The sequence below is a fragment of the Nomascus leucogenys genome, chromosome 14 (genome assembly GCF_006542625.1).
Source record: "Nomascus leucogenys isolate Asia chromosome 14, Asia_NLE_v1, whole genome shotgun sequence".
NCBI lineage: Eukaryota > Metazoa > Chordata > Mammalia > Primates > Hylobatidae > Nomascus > Nomascus leucogenys.
Genome location: NC_044394.1, coordinates 35,894,055 through 35,911,667, shown reverse-complemented (window position 1 = coordinate 35,911,667; position 17,613 = coordinate 35,894,055). Strand labels below are relative to the sequence as shown.

General features: G+C 48.4%; 1 protein-coding gene and 1 pseudogene across 1 annotated transcript in view; both read left to right on the top strand.

Annotated features, from left to right (window-relative positions):
- PAIP2B (poly(A) binding protein interacting protein 2B) overlaps window positions 1–17,613 on the top strand; it is a 64,508-nt gene that overhangs the window by 42,015 nt on the left and 4,880 nt on the right. The gene's annotated exons all lie outside the window — the stretch shown is intronic.
- On the top strand, window positions 11,762–12,887 carry LOC100582355 (annotated as a pseudogene).

Sequence of the window (17,613 nt, the reverse complement as noted above, 5' to 3'; positions counted from 1 at the left end):
CTTTAATTAAGGTTATAATGCTAACTATGGCTTAAAATGCTAAGCAACATTTTCCAAATTGTTTATTACTATTGCTTTGATTTTGGAGAAGCTGGGAAGTAAGGAGGTGAGGTGAATACTCTGACAATTATAACACGTGTTAGAGAGGAAAGTTGTGTGAAGAGGCCGCCAAAGTAAACAGCATGAATGAATCTTCTTGTATTAGGGCTGCTACAAACCCCAGGTAGACAAATGACAGCCCAGGCTCCTGAACCATCGGGAACCCAGGAGTCTACCCTACTGTGAGGAGGGGGCAGGCCTTCTTCAGTAAGGGTCCCACCATCACGGGCTAATAATCTTTCTCAGTTTAGGTGATATTGAGGTATTGGAACTGTTAGAAATCTGACAGATTTGACCAAGATTTGGAGATGTCCACATATTGGGAAGGACTGAGTGTCCCTAGCCGCTCTCCTCTGGGATAACGTGGACGTCATTAGTTTCGGAAGTAGGTGGGGAGAACAGGAGGATTGACTCTAATTTGGTGTGTAGTGGAGGCCTTGGTGTCCTTCTGCCTCTGTCCACATTTCCCCGTGTGACTCATTGCACCCTACGTTGCTCACAGGGATCATTAGTTCTCCCGGTAGACAGAGCACCTCTGCAGCCTCTGCTCTGCTGCCTTGTGAATTTCCTACACAGACTTGGTTAGTTACAATTTGGAAACAGTTTTTTGGGGTTTTTTTCCTTTGTTTTAGTCTTCTCACAATGAAGCTGCTATTGGTGACAGGGACAGGGAAGAAGGAAGCCAACCCAGGGAAACATGCAAGTTTCCTGCACACCACTTGGCCACCTGCCCTCACTGGCCAAACCCCTACTGCTATTCCCAGTCAGTCTGGTCTTTAGAGGAATCATGGGAATAGAACAGCTGGATACACTAATTTCTACAAAGTGTCAGGCAGGAGATTCACCTTCCCCAGTCCCAGGGGACAGGAGAGAAATCTGTAAAGGGACAGATGCACCATCTTTATTTTAAAAGAAAAAGCTCCCTCAGATTTTGTTACTAGGAATCTCCTTTGTGACATTTACTGAGCTTTCTCCCCAATCCTACCTTCCTATTGGCTACTTTTTAAATAAAAATAAACATTTTAGGCTAATATGACAAAAATGAGATAAAGTCTTAACATTTTACTAGTGTACAGATACTAAAATATGCTTGTTATAAAACAGTAAAATATTTCACTCTGCAAATCATCTCTAAGTAGTTATTCTGTCCTGTTGATTATGAGTCTTCAAAAATGTTTAATGCTTGAAGGATGGTTTGGGAGGCAGGGAATTCTTTTCTTAAAACAACTTTAATGAGGCATATGTTACAAATCATAAAACAACCATTTCAAGTGTACAATTCAGTGATTTTAGTAACTTTCCTCAGTGGTGTAGCTATAACTATTACTCAGTTTTAGAACATTTTTATCCCTCCCATTAAGATCCTTCATGCACTTTTACAGTTAATCCTGTTCTTACCCCCAGCAACCACTAATCTACTTTCTCTATAAATTTGCCTTTTCTGGACAGTTCGAATCAATGGAATCATAGAATATGTGGTCTCTTGGGTCTGGCTTTTTTGCTTAGCTAATGTTTTTGAGGTTCGGCCATGACATATAACATGTTTTGGTAGTTTGTTCCTTTTATTGCTGAGTAGAATTCCATTGATGGATGTACCACATTTTGTCAGCAGAGAGCCTTTTAAACTTGGATTCCAACTTCCTGTTGTCTAAACGGAACCCTCTGAACATAGGACTTATAGGGAAAGCTGCTGTGCATGTCAAAAAAGCTACTAATCAGAACAAGCTTTGTCATCCAGAGCCAGAACTGCTGCAGAAATTTTTATAATTTTGCAACTTCTTTTTTTACAAGGAACTTTTGTGCTACTACACATCAGGAGTTTTGAAGCATCTGATAAATCCATTTAATAAGTATGAGCATGTGTCTGAGTGGACAAGAAAGTGAAACCATCCATGCTACATTGGATAATTTTTCCTCCCCCAGACTGTCTCCATTTACAAAGCTGCACAGGTATTAAAGATGGTGCTGCCTTTGTTAGGCAGATTTGGAGGGGAGGCCCAACAGCAAAGATGGAGAGGAAAAAGGGAGTGGAGCTTGTGGAACAGGAAGCCCCCCAGGGTCTGTGCCGGGCTGCTCAGCTCTTGAGGATGTTGTGGATGGTGAAGTGGTGATGGTGTCCCGGAGCAGCCCAGCACCTCCACTGGGCCCAGAAGGTCTTGACTTTGGACGCTTACCCTGTTTCACAAGTGTTTAAAAGCTGTTTTTGCTTTTGTTTTTCTCCTAAATAATCATTACTTGGTAGTTATTAATCCTTCTTTGGGGGAGGGACAGGGCTTTTAAACTGAAGAAAATAATTTTCATAAAAATATCAAAAATGGAAAAAAGTTACTTTGTAAAAAATTTGCTATACAAACCAAAAGGCAGCTGTTGAAAATCTCAATAAAATGTTAAATGCATTTGCTGGCAGTGGTACCCTTTTGCCTGAGATTGGATCACTGTGTCATACCGTGTGTGTTTGGGGCGGGGGGAGGTGTGAAACTTTTTGTCTCACACATAAGTTGTCTCGTGGGCCATAATCTCGTTGCAGTTTTCCTTTCAAATAGGGTTGCAAAGTAGAAAACATGGGCTTGGAAGTGACAGACCTGAGTGAATCCCACCTTCACTACTTTGTGCCATTGGCCTGCATTTTATTTACAAATAACCTCTTTATTTGTAAAGGTGCAGCACCTGTCCCCTGGAACTATAATGACAGAATTTTAAAATACTGCCTGGCACATAATAGGCACTTAATACATGGTCGCCAATAGTGGCAATTGTATGTCCAACTTTGAACAAAGAGGCAGTGACATCTTTGGGCTAGAAGGGAAACTAGGCATTTGCTTTCCTGTTTCTGGGCAAAACTGACTACCTACCTAGAAAACAAGTATTCCGTATCTGCCTTTCAACTATTGAACAAGTTTGACAGCCTGCTACATGTCAAGCATTCTCTTAGGGACAAGGGCTACGAGGGTTACCAGACCCATTTTTTCTTCCCCCAGACTAGACAGGGAATCTCAGCTTTCAAAAAAGAGTATCCTGTCTCCATTTACAAAGCTGCACAGGTATTAAAGATTGTGCTGCTTTTGTTAGGCAGATTTGGAGCAGCAGCCACCGTCCCTGCTGTTGTGATTATGGTTTGGTGTTGCCTAATTATTTAAACTTAAACGTTGCTCAAATCTCCCAGTGATTTCTTGAGGGGCTTTATCATATGGTTAAAAAATTATATGGGACCAGCCCAGGGCCCATGGGTTTTGCTGAGCCCTATCATTTCTTTGCCTCCTTCCTAAAAGCAGAGGGTGGAGGTTGGGGTATTCTGAGCTTGCCTATTTATAGCTTTTTAAAATAGTATACTTATATGTAGTTTTGTGTATATAGAATTTATTAGAATGTAACTTTCTTGAAGAGGTGGATGGTGTATTCATCTTAAAAATTCCATTAAAGATAAAATTTCATTAACTTAGTTGAAGTATAATGTTACAGAAAGGTACAGATATTTTGTGTGCAGTTCCATGAATTTTCACTACTGGAAAAAAGGTGTACTTATTTTTAATCCCTAGAGTACTCATCACGCCTACAAGACATTCAATAAATGTTTGCTGAATGAATGGGACAGATGAGGCTATACTATCCTTGAGATCACACAGGGAGATAAGGCAGTGCTAGCCTCATTCCAATGCTTGTTCCAAGTTCTCTTGTCTCATCACAGGGCTGTTGCAGGCTCAGATCAGATGAATGTATACATCTCTAATGCCTTGGTAATACAAAATCCCATGGATACCTCCTGATAGTTTGTTGGGGAAAGGACACTACATTTAAAATTAAAAGGGGAGAAACTCAGCAAAAATCACTTTTGGGCTGGGCATGGTGGCTCACACCTATAATCCCAGCACTTTGGGAGCCCAAGACAGCAGGATTGCTTGAGGCCAGGAGTTCGAGACCAGCCTGGGCAGCATAGCAAGACCCGTCTCTACAAAAAAATGACAGAATTAGCCAGGCGTGGTGGTACATGCCTATAGTCCCAGCTACTTGGAAGGCTGAGATGGGAGGGAGCTCAGGAATTCAGCGCTGCAGTGAGCTATGATCATGCCACTGTACTCTAGCCTAAGCAAAAGTGAGACCCTACCTGCAAAATACAAAAATTTTTTTGGAGACAGAGTCTCACTCTGTTGCCCAGGCTGGAGTGCAGTGGCGTGGTCTTGGCTCACTGCATCCTCCACCTCCTGGGTTCAAGCAATTCTCCTGCCTCGGCGTCCTGAGTAGTTGGGATTACAGGTGCCTGCCACCACGCCCAGCTAATCTTTTGTATTTTTAGTAGAGATGGGGTTTCATCATGTTGGCCAGGCTGGTCTCGAACTCCTGACCTCATGATACACCTGCCTCAGCCTCCCAAAGTGCTGGGATTACAGGCATGAGCCACCGCACCGGGCCTGTAAAATAAAATTTTAAAAAATCACTTGTGATTTTCTGCACTGCAGCCTGTCTAATAGAGCCTTAATAACTGGGGAGTAAGGGGCCTCATCACATCTCCTAAATGTGACAGGAACTAGGAACACATCTGACCTTATGCACTTTAATACTGCCTTTTTTCAGCATTTTTTAACACATATGCTGGGACTAAAAAAATCAAGATGTGCTCCTCCACTAAAACCTCCACTGTCCAATTGGAATTGTAGTCTAGACAATTCTAAGGAAAAGTGATGACCATATTCTGAAGAACATAAGTAGATCTCAGTAGTTATAAACTCTAATTTATAAGCATTTGGTGAATAAAATATTTACATAATATGTAAAGCATTTGGTGAAGAAAATATTCACCAAAATGCTGTTTGATTCTCATCCTGAGAGCATATTTTTAAAAATCTCCAAAGCTCACCACTCATTAATAACCCAGCAGTTTTATCAAGACTGTGGGATATAGCAACATGCCTCTGCTGTGTCCTTGTTCTGTCTGCAAGCTTTTTACCAGGTGCCGAGCTGGAGACTTTGCTGAGTGCTAGACCACAGTGATTTGGTCATAGCTGGATGTGAAGATGGCTGGCTGTTCTTTCAGAAGACCTGGCTGGAGTTCTTATTGCTTAAAGCTCCAGCTTACAGTATTGGGCCAGAGCTGATGGGAGGAGAGCTGTTACCATTCTGTTCTACATGAATGCTACACTGTGAAAGAACAGCATCATCTGACTTGGGCAACAAGGTAGTGTTCAAGACGTCTTAGAGGGCCTAATCAGAACTTACCAGCTATAGTGTAGAGCTCCCTCTAGTGCAGATGCTGGACCTCTGCAGCAGAAATTACTCAAGCTGTTTAGTATAATAGAAACGAAAATTCCCCATCCCATCCTTAACCTATTATCATCAGATAATAGTCTAACACTTTACTGCCCAGTGGGCTATATTAGAATGCCCTGAGGAGCTTCCAGAATGCTCTATGGCCAGGCTGCATCCCAGACCAATCACTCAGAGTCTCTGGAGGGGTGTGTGTGGGTCTGTCCAAGGTCAAGCCCCACTGCCATAGATTGTAATTGGTACTAAAGGAGGGAGTGCTCACAGATGGAAGAGATGGCCAAGAACAGTGGAGTAAGGAGCAGCACAGGCTGCAGACTGCAGGAAGGATGGCACACAGAGAAGGAGTGGCCAGAGAAAGGGGCAGAGAACCAGAGTCCCCATGGTCTGGACAGCAAAGAGCGAGCAGGCAGTCAAGTCACTTAGGTGGCCTGGTGCCTTAGTCAGCTCAGACTGCTGTAACAAATTATAATGAATTACCAGGTAGCTTAGACACTAATTTATTTCTCATAGTTCTAGAGGCTGGGAAGTCTGCGATCAGGCTTTCAGCATGGTTGGGACTGGGTGAGGACTCTTTTCTTGGTTTCTCATACGGACGCCTCCTTGCTGTATCCTCACATGGCAGAGAGAGAGAGAAGGCATGCTTGCTTATGTTTCTTCCTATAAGGGCACTAATCCCATCATGCAGGATACATTCAGTGCACAGCACCTGGGAAGGCTCAGGTCCAGGGGTAGGAGCAGGGTGCCAGGAAGAGCAAAAATTTCTGTCATCCTGCCACCCTCCTCTTTCACCTCTACTTCCTCCTCCTGCTCCTCCTCCTCCTCCTCTGATCGCCTCCCTCCTTCCCCTCTGCAGCTCTCCACTCCCCTCCTAGACTTTCTTGATAGAACCAGAAGGGAATGCTTGAATTGGCCTGGACTGCCCAGCCTGTATGGTTCCGGGAGTGGGGTGGGTGGATGCAGTGACCTCCGCAGGCCCTCCCAGCTCTGCCCTTCTGTGGTCCTGTGGTTGTGACTGGATCTCCAGGATGGACTTTGACCTTCCCAGGTCTAAGCACTGAAGATGCTTTGATGCTTCTCCCCAGGAGGAAATTCAAAATAAAAGCAAAACCACAAACCATACAACTTTTATATGTATGCTAAAAATAAAATGGCTTTTTTCTTAAATTTTCCAATTGCAAAAGTCTGAATATTTGAAAGCTGTACCTCCTTTGCCCTCTTTTGAGTTTTGCTCTGTCACCCAGGCTGGAGTGCAGTGGCTAGATTCTGCTCACTGCAACCTCCGCCTCCTGGGTTCAAGTGATCTTCCTGCCTCAGCCTCCAGAGTAGCTGGGATTACAGGCGCATGTGACAACGCTGGGCTAATTTTTGTATTTTTAGTAGAGACGGGGTTTCACCATGTTGGCCAGGCTGGTCTCAAACTCCTAACCTCAGGTGATCTGCCCATCTTGACCTCCCGAAGTGCTGGGATTACAGCCGTAGGCCACCACATTCAGCCCAACCCAGTTCTTTTGTTAACCCTTTGTTCTGTGATCTTTGTCACCCCATCTCTTTTCAAAGCTGGGTGCTATGTTTTGTTGTTGTTGTTGTTGTTGTTGTTGTTTGAGACAGGGTCTCCCTCTGCCACCCAGGCCGGAGTGTAGTGGTGTGATCTCAGCTCACTGCAACCTCTGCCTTGAGGGCTCAAGTGATCCTCCCACCTCAGCCTCCTGAGTAGGTGGGACTGTAGGTGTACGCCACCACACCCAGCTAATTTTTGTATTTTTTATTGTAGGGACAGGGTCTTACCATGTTGCCCAGGTTGGTCTCAAACTCCTGGGCTCAAGCAATCCTCCTGCTTCAGCCTCCCAAAGTGCTGGGATTATAGGCATGAGCCACTGTGGCTGGCAAAAGCTGTGATATTTATGGGTTGGGGGGAACATCAAGAAAGTAGAAGCTTGCTTGGCTTGCTGGATCTTGGGAGATTCTGTTGCCATCCTAAGTCTTGGGCCTCTCTCACCTGGAGCTGCAGCAGACATTTCAACATTTCAGCCACACCTCACAATCCTGACTTCAGCTCTCCCCTCTGCCACCACATGACAACCAGGAGCTTCATTAGAAAGCCTTAGCCTGACATTGTAACCTTTACCCTGCACTGGGCAATGCCTCCTCTGGGAGCCTCCCACCCTCCACTGGCCTCTATTTGTGACATTCACCTTTATGTTTGAGTGCCAAGTTCCTCCCTCTTGGTGTCCCACATCAACAAATCAGATGAATACAAAAAATTACATAATTCCTATGAGCCAACCAGAGGGAAAGTGAAGACCAACCATCTAAGGAAATGGGGCGTGGATTATCTATCACCCCTGGTTCAAGTCAGTTAAAGACATACAGGCTGATCATGGAGTCAAATACGGCCTGATCTAGAAGCATGGGGAGAAAATGCCAACTCTATCAGCTTTGTCCTCAGACCCTGACATGAAAGCGAAGTTCACATCTACTGTCCAGATTCTGATGGAGGCCACCTGTGGTCGGCAGTTCCATTGGTTTGCTCTGCACATGTATGAGTATAGCCTCCAGATCTCCCCCAGCTTCCCACCCCATCCTTCATGCAGAGGTCACTGTATGTTCGGATAGATGCCAGGGTGCCATGGGGCCATGTCTGCCAATGGGCAGGGGGACTACTATGAAAAGGCTCTACACTTGGGGCCCTCAGGGGTACCGCTGTCTCCATGAGCCTCCTATGGCAGGACAGGCTGATCCTGGTGTGCAAAGCCTGGTCATCTCACTTCCATTCCTATTCTGGGCCAAGCACTCCTGGGGCCTCAGTCTCCTGCCCCTGTGCCAGCCTGTGGGTGGTAGGATTCTGAGGTCCATGTTGGGTTAGAGCAGTAGGTCTCAGCCAGGAGATATTGTCACAACTAGGGAGAAGGTGCTGCTGGTATCTAGTGGGTCAAGGTCAGGGATGCTACTAAACATGGTACAGTGCACAGGACAGCCCTCAGAACAGAGTTCTATCTAGTCCAAAATGTCAAAGAGAAACCCTGGGTTATGGGAAGGGGTGTCCTCCAGAGAGCATGGCCTTAGATTTTCAGCCCCTCTAAGAATGAGATGTTCCTTGTTTATTTTCTCCATCTCTCATCGGCCCAGTTGTAGGGGAGGGAAGAGTTAGACCAGGGTAGGATCCAAGCACTCCTGATCCTCTGAGCCAAATATGGTTCTCCAGATAGCACAATTTCCTCTAAAAATGCAGTCCAGAATGGAATGGGTAAGAAACCTGCGTCCTTCCTTCTTCTAGTACATTGACTTTAAAAACTCATCTTAAAAATATGAAAAAGACATTTACTGTAACACTGTTCATAACTGAAAAAGTTTTAAAAAACCCTAAATGTCCACTTAAAAGGACCGGATAAATAAATTATGATACATTCATGCAGTGGAATTATATGCAGTTGTTAAAAGAGTGAGGTAGCTCTAAATATAATGACATGAAACAATCTCCAAGACATATTATTAAGAATCCCATGGCCAGGCACAGTGACTCACACCTGTAATCCCAGCACTTTGGGAGGCCCAGGTAGGAGAAGGGCTTGAGCTGAGGAGTTTGAGACCAGCCTGGGCAACATAGTGAGACCACATCTCTACGAAAATAAAACAATTATCTGGGCATGGTGGTGCACACCCGTGGTCTCTGCTACTTGGGAGACTGAGGTGGGAGGATCACTTGGGTCCATGAGGTCGAGGCCACAGTGAGCTATGACTGTGCCACTGCACTCCAGCCTGGGTGACAGAGCAAGACCATGTCTTGAGAAAGAAAAAGGATACCAGCAAGATGCAGGAACAATATGCCTGGTGTACTAATACTTGTATGAAAATATTATTTTAAAATACTATTTAAACCTATGGTGTCATGTGGCAGAAGGCAGATTTACCACCATCCCTAAGCCCTTTTATAAGGCACTAATCTCATGCGTGAGGGCTTGCCCTTATGACTTAATCACTTTTTAAAGGCCCCACTTCTTCATACTATCACCTTGGCAATTAAGTTTTAACAGATGAATTTTGGGAGGCACATTCAGGCTATAGCAATACTCTTCATGAAAGGTCTTGTGTATATTTTGCTAGATATATTCTCAGGGTTTTGTTGCTATTGTGAATAGAATCTCTTTTTCTATTACATTTTCTTAATTTGTTATTACTGATGTATAGGAATGCTAATCATTTTTTTAAGTTGATCTTGAATTCAACAACCTTGCTAACTCTCTTACTAGTCTTAATAATTTATCTGTATATTCTTCTGGATTTTCTTCGTAGATAATTATATGGTCTGCAAATACAGGAATTTTTCTTTCCAATTTAAAATGTTTATTTCCTTCATTTTTTCTTTTTTCTTTTTTTTTAAGATGGAGCCTCACTCTGTCGCCTAGGCTGGAGTGCAGTGGTGTGATCTTGGCTCACTGCAACCTCCACCTCCCAGGTTCAAGAGATTTTACTGCCTCAGCCTCCTGAGTAGCTTGGATTACAGGCACCCACCACCATGCCCAGCTAATTTTTGTATTTTTTTTTTTAGTAGAGATGGGGTTTCACCATGTTGGCCAGGCTGGTCTTGAACTCCTGACTTCAAGTGATCCTCCTGCCTCGGCCTCTCAAAGTGCTGGGATTACAGGCGTGAGCCACTGCACCTGACCTTTATTTACTTTATATATCTCACCTATTACTGCTGCAGTTTGCAGAAGAGAGGATGCCCTCAAACCTAACTTCTCCAAACCATTCCAAAGGGGAAGTCTGCTCCACGTCAACAATGTTATTGTTTTTAAAGACCATAAGCCAACATGTTAGATTATAGCAAAATGATGTCCAAGGGGCAATATGAAAGCAAGACTGAGAGTCCTGGAGAGAAGGTGGCAGAGCTGCCTTTTTAAGATGGTCATCCCCTCAGACCCTACCCTTCTTGCCTTGTTCTCCAGTTGTCAGATTTGCCTGTTGGGGCCCACACGGGGAAGGAGATAGGAGGCTGGACTGAGAGGGAGATGGAGAAGCTGCCAGAGGCCCTTTTGGATCCAGAATTGAGGCAGCAGTTCCAGCCAGGTACAGAGGTGGGGGCTGCCCCCCAACCCCCAAGGGAATGGCACCAATTCCAAAATGTGGCAAGAACTCTCTGGCTGGGAGAGGGATGTGCTTGCTCCCTTGAATCACCTGAGCCCAGTCTGGAAGCCCCAAGGGGGAGCACAGGCCAGCCCACTCCAGCCCCATCCCCTCCCTTTAACCCTAAGCTATTCACTCTCCCAGATTCCACTCCTTTTTCCTAAGTGACCTCCCTGCAAAGTCTGCAGAGAGCAGCACTCCTTCATGCCAGCTCACCCCGCACTGTCCTTTCTTTCAGCAACCCCCATGGGTATGAACTTGAGATGATTCATTTTCCTAAAAGCCTCTTTGGGGTGAGGGAAGGAGTGGGGGCTGCCTCTTCTCAGAGCCACGGGGAGAGCCAGTGTCACCCTCCATGGTGGGTGTCTGCGGGCTGGGGAGCAGCCATGGACGACACCATCTTTGCAGGCAGCCCGGGTCATCCCCAGTGGTCTGGGAGGCTGAGGGTGCACCAACTCCCACTCCCAACAGGGCCGAGGCTCCTTCCTCACCTAAGAGGTGACTTTCTTGAAGAGTGGGGGCAGAGGAGCCGGCAACCTGGGCGGTGTAGGCACCCGGGAGCAAATCTGTGGCTCAGTCTCAGAGAGAAGTCTCCTCCAACACAGCTATTGCAGAAATGGGGAAACTGGGCCGAGAGGGAAGGGGGCTTGCCCAAATCACCAGCCCTGGAATGTTTCGCGCTTTCAGGGTGGATCTCCCAGGAAATGCATTTTATGGCACCGCCGCCTCTGGTCACCCACCTCGAGGTGTGGTGGGCCTGGACCGTCACCTTGACTGAGGGCCAGGCTGATGAAGTCAAACCTACCACTCAGGAGGGAGACCCAGCCCTTCTCCAGGCAGAGTTCAAATGTGAGAACTGCCTTCTTTGGGCCTCAGTTTCCCCACCTGAATTGCAAGGGCCCTTCTAGCTCCTACACTCTGGGCCAGGCTTTTCCTCTGAGCCCCAGTCAGCCTAGAGGACCAGGGCTACATCTTCCTTGGACAGAGACCCACCATAGGGGTGGCAGGAGGTAGGGGTGGGGGTAGGCAAGGTTCCTGTAGGGAGGTGAAGCTGTCATCAGAGATGGGGAAGTTAACGAGGCAGTAAAGGCTCAGGGGTCAGGGAGGACCTCTGTCGGGAGGAGGCTGCTAGACCCAGTTCTGCCTCTGACTTGCTGGGGGTCCTTGAGAAAGTTGCTTCCCCTCTTTGGTTTCAGTTTCCCCAGCTGAAAAATGGAGGGTTGGGCCAAATGGTCTAAGGTTCTGGGAACCTCTAACTTAGGGCCCGTAACTGGTGGTCAAGATGAGGGAGAGTCCCTCGGGGTCAGCTGAATGCCTGAGAGGCAGGACAGGCCCAAAGGTGAGCAACTTGAGCACACCGGGTGGGCTTGGAGCTGGAGATGAGCCCCACAGCCTGCAGAGCAGCCCTGGACCCTGGAGCCCCATCTCACCAGTCCGGTGGGACTTCAGAGATGTGGGATCCAGCCTCCCCTAGTATTGCAAAGCTGGGGGATGGGAGCTGCAGATTCTGACACCACAGCTGCCTTAGATATGCCAGATGGGCTGGGGCAAGACACACCCCTCTCTATGAAATGAGCAGTCAGTCCAAATAGATACGCTAAAGAAGGGCTGTGGGAGGGACCCAGCTCTAGCCCGAGGCTACAGACTGGCTTCCAGGGTACTCAAGCAGCTGCCTCTGGGGGAGGGGTCCCAGGTATGAGAGGCAGGGCTCAGAATCTAGGCCAAGCCTCCACAGGAACCCCCTCTGGAGAGCTCGGGGCAGTCTGGGGGAGGGTCAGCAGGCAGCAAGTGCACTAGGAGCATCTTTCACAAGGCACCCCATATTGCATCTGCTCCAATAGGCAGCGAGTTGGAAAGTGGATGGAATAGGCAGGGTGGCAGCTGCTCCCCAGGGCCAGGAGTCCAGCCCAGCACCCACCCAAGTCCACCTCATGCCTGCCCAATTGGGTTGATCCGTGCTCTGGGCCCTGTGGCCCCACCCTCAGAGGGAGGGGTTTGGGGCGACCAGGTGAACTGGCCCTTGCGGGAGGCAGGCAGCCCCTCACCAGCATCCCCACTGCCACCTCTCCAGCCCCCCTCATTCCCTGATCCTTCCACCTGCTCTCCTGCCCCAGTAGTTTCCTCTGCTCACTCTCATCCCTTTTCCTGCTCCCAGGCTCACCTGCTCAGATGTCCTTGACTCTCCTCTGTCTCCCTCTTTCCAAGCCGCCTCCCCTCTACCTAACACATTCTCCCTGAAGACACCAGAGTACACAAGCTCAAGTTCCTGCACCTCACCTTTACTCCCAGACATGGGAGGGAGATGACATGAAGACCCAAACGCCACTTGGCAAGAGATCTGGGGTATGCAGGGGGCAGATCTGAGGCTGTGGAAGCTCCGGGGGCTCCCTGCAGGAGGCTGCATTTAAGCTGGCTTTTGAATGCGGCTCTGAGCTGAGACCTCTCCTTGAAGCTCCAGACCAGGAGCCAGCTGCCAGCTGGACCACTTCATTTGGTGTCTCAGAGGAACCTTGCACTCCATAGGTCTAACTCTGAACCCAGAAAATCCCTGATCTCAGCCCTGTTTCTTCTTAGGGAAAGCACCACCTCATACCCAGTTCTGCACCAAACCCACACTATGAGCGCTCTGGATAAGCCAGTGCCAAGAGGGAAAGAGCTCTGAATGCCAAGCCAAAACATGTGAGTTTTAACTCCACCTCCAGCTCCAAGAGTTGTGGGTAGGGAAGGGCCCTAGTCCATTTTGCTGTAGAAAGACCAGTCTGGCACTGTATTGTACATGGATGACAGGGGAAGAATGCGGGTGGAGAGACCAGAAGGAGGGCAGGACTGAGGAGGTAGGGACATGGCTGTAACGGTGGAGGTGGGAGAACAGACAGGACTTGGTGGCTACTTGGATGAACCAAGGGAGGGGTCAGGAAGAGACACCCAGTTTTGTACCAGATGTGTAGAGTGTGGGATGCCATTTATTGCTCGAGGGACGAGGAGGAGGAAGAGGTATGGCATGGGAGGAGATAGCTGAGCTCTCTCTTGAATGTCACTTGAAGTCCCCAAGGAGAGACAGGCCTGCCAGCACCTTCATGAACTGCTTCAGCCGGCCCTTGGGGCTCCTGTGGTCCCTGGCCGTCTCGACTCTCCCCTTTGTGGCTGTCAGCTGCCGTGGGAGTCAGTTGCACAAGGGCCCAGCAGGTCTGTGTGTGTGTGTTTTCCCAGGGGACTGCCGCATGGCCAATGCTGAGGAGAAGCTGATGGACGACCTTCCCTTCTGAACAAAACCCGTTATAGCTACCTGATCCACCCAGCCACCAGCAGAGGCCCTCACAGCTCATCTCCAGCGAGATGGAGCTCTCCCTGGCCCAGCGTGTCAGCATGGTAGGTGCAGAGGGCAGCTGTGGCTCAGGCTCAGGTGAAGAGGCAGCTCATGCCCACACCCCAAGCAATCATTGGCCAGAGGAATGAAATTACTAGGGTTGACTTAGACTTACCATTACATGGCAGGGAGGCTGCAGAAGGGTCCATGAAGTTCCTAGGTGTCCAACATTTAATGAAGTCAAGGTTTTGTTTACAAAGAAGAAACAAGGGTGGGAGCGGGATGACCACTGGGTAGGCAGCCAATGGGCCTGCTCAGCTGAGTCTCCAGCACGACCATAAGCTTCTCCTCATCCTCACAGCCCCACCTTATTATCTCCCCCCACCCTGCTCAACAGATGACCTTACATGCTGCCTACTTGTTGGGGGAAATAAGAACCAGACTGGGGGAAGTGACGGGTACAGAGGCCCAGGTGTAGGGGCAGGACCAGAGGCAGTGCAGCGCCTACTGAGCCAGGCGGGTGAGGGTCTGGACAGTGGGCGTGGCTGCTGCAGGCATGGAAAGGAGACGCAGATGGAGGCACTCCCAGGGACCATTGTCAGGCTCTCCATATGTGGAGGTGTGCAGAGGTGGGGGTGCTGAGGAGGCAGGAGGTGCAGGGAATTTCTCTTCTCCTCTCTACTGCCTCTGAGTTGGAGATGTCAGAGGAAACCATGGCCCATTGTAAATGAACACAATGTCCCCACCCACAGGGTTAGAACCTGCCCTTGGAAGCAGCTCTGAGGGCAGCATTCACATGGGGAGAGTGCCGGGCGCTGTGTCCAGCAGGGGAAGGAGGTCACCAAGGGGGCTGACCCTCCTCTGGTGAGGTGGCTGCCTTCTGACACACCAGCCTCTCTCTTTTTTTTTTTTTGAGACGGAGTCTTGCTCTGTCACCCAGGCTGGAGTGCAGTGGCGCAATCTCGGCTCACTGCAAGCTTCGCCTCCCGGGTTCACGCCATTCTCCTGCCTCAGCCTCTCCAAGTAGCTGGGACTACAGGCGCCAGCCACCACGCCCAGCTAATTTTTTGTATTTTTTAGTAGAGACGGGGTTTCACCGTGGTCTCGATCTCCTGACCTCGTGATCCGCCCGCCTCGGCCTCCCAAAGTGCTGGGATTACAAGCGTGAGCCACCGCACCTGGCCCAGCCTCTCTCTTTAGCATGGTTGGCCCCCACACACCCAGACTGTCAAACTTACAGCCCTCAAGAAGGCTTTGGCTAATTAATGAGCAGCTCCCTCTCCTAGGAGGAAGGACGTCTAAAGGATGGGGAGGGCAGTAGAACCCTGTACGCTCTGCCCCCTCCCTCCATAGTTGGACCGGAAGGAAGGGGGCTTTCAGACAGGCTTGCCCAGGCTGGGGTCTGAGTGTCACTGTCCAGCCAATGGTCATCCCGCTCCCACCCTCACCTTCTTGCTTAATAGGTGAGCCCAGCTGCCACCCTAGTGAGGATGAATGAGCAGGAGGCTGCGCTGCACTTCCAGGCTCAGGCTGCCTGGCCAGATCTGCTCTGAGGGCCCTGTAGGCTGATAGAGGCTATCAGGAGGAGGACGGAGTGCAGCTGCCAGCCCCCACCCATGCAAGTCGTACTTCTAAAAGTTTGGGTATACAGTAAATATTAGGTCCTGGCCTGCTGGGCCAGGAAGGGGTATTGTCCTCCTGTTTTTCAGGGTTTGTTTATTTATTTGATGAGGGAGGGTTATAGGTACAACCAGTTTAAAGATGGAAATTTTTAGAGTGCAGGCAGGGATTTAGGGTAAGCCAAGCAGACTTGTCCAAGCAGCTCTTTTGGGGAGGCCAGAGTCCTGTACCAATGTCCTCAGGCACGTTCAGCAGCTGCTGGGGGAATGCTAGACAGGATTAAAGCACAGGAGAACTTTCTGGATGATAGAAATGCTCTATATCTTGAAAGGAGGTAGATTACATGGGTAATGCATTTGTTAAAACTGATCAAAGTGTACATTCACATCTGTGCATTTCATTGAATATAAATTATAACTCAAATTAAAAACATTTTTTAAAAGACAGATGGGTCAGGCGCAGTGGTACATGCCTGTAATCTCAGTATTTTGGGAGGCCGAGGCGGGCGGATCACGAGATCAAGAGATCGAGACCATCCTGGCCAACATGGTGAAACCCTGTCTCTACTAAAAATGCAAAAAAATAGCTGGGCGTGGTGGCACGCGCCTGTAGTCCCAGCTATTCAGGAGGCTGAGGCAGGAGAATCGCTTGAACCCAGGAGGCAGAGGTTGCAGTGAGCCGAGATCGTGCCACTGCACTCTATCTAGCCTGGCGACAGAGTGAGGCTCTGTCCCAAAGAAAAAAAGAAAAGCCCTGAGGTGGAAGATTGCCTAGCGGGCTCTAAGAAAACCAAGGAGGCTGGAAGACTAGAGCAGAAACAAAGCAAGAGAGGCAGCAAAGAGCCAGATCATGGAGGGCAAGTGTTAGCAAATTTGTTCTGTGAAGGGCCAGATAGTAAATATTTGAGACTTTGGGGGTCACATGGCCTCCATCATAACTAGGCAACACTGCTATTATAGTGTGAAAGCAGCCATAGACAATACGTAACATATGAGTGTGGTTGTGTTCCAATGAAACTTTATTTACAGAAACAGCTGGTTAACTTGCCATCCAGCTACTGTTTGCCAGCACCTGATGTAGTACCCTGCAGGTCATTGTATGGATTTGAGCATCGACTTTGAGTGAGATGGGAGGAGGGGAGACAAAGATTTTGAGCATAAGCTCTGAAAGGACCCCTTTCCCTATTGCATTAAGAAGAGATCATGGGGTACACAAGGATGGAAGCAAGAGGGAGCGAGGAAAACAGAAGGCTGATGCAGTAATCCAAGGGGAGATGGTGACATTCTGGGTCGGGGTGTTGGCATTGCCATTGATAAGAAATCGTTATATTCTGAATATATTTAGAAGACTGAGCCAGCAGGATTTGCTCATGGTAAAGGTGGTAACATACAAGAGAAGAGTCAAGGGAAACTCTGAGGACTTTAGCCTAGCAACTGGCAGGATGGAGGGGAAAGAGTAAGAGTTCAGTTTCGGACATGTGAATGTGAGATACCATCCTTGAGGATGAAAACCCTTGAACTGATGTAATCAAGTCAGGTCAGACTGGAAATATAAATTTTGGGAGTTGTTGGGGTTTAAATGGTATTAATACATGGGACCAAGGATTGACTGTAGATAGAGAACTAAGAGGTCAAAAGACTGAGCATTTCATTAACAAAAGGCAGGGCAGTAAGAAGGAGCCTGCAAAGGAGACTGAGCTAGCGCAGTAGGAAGAAAAGAGACTTGGCAGCCAGAAAACCAAGTGAGTGACATATGTCAAGGACTGAGGGGCATCAAATGCAGGCAGAGAAATGCTGTGGGGCAGGACCACCACAGAGAACACCTTCCCAGGCAATGCCCTGCACAGCCACTGGGGCAGGGCTGCCCCTGAGACCCTGGACCTATACAGCCACCAGTGTGCAATGCTAGGCTGGGAGAGCTGCATGCACAGGACTCCAACCAGTGAGAGCCAGGGCATGGGCTGCACCCAGTAAAGCTATGGGGGTGGAGCTGCCTGGAGCCTTGGGGATCCAACCCTCACCCCAGTGTGACTGGAAGGTGAGACATAAAGTCAAAGACTATCTTCAAGCCTCAAGATTTAATGTTGTTTACCTGGTGCATTTTGGACTTACTTAGGACTAAGCTACTTCTTCTTTCCTATTTCTCCCCTTTAAATGAGAATATCTATCCTATGCCTATTCCACCGTTGTATTTTGGAAGCACGTAAC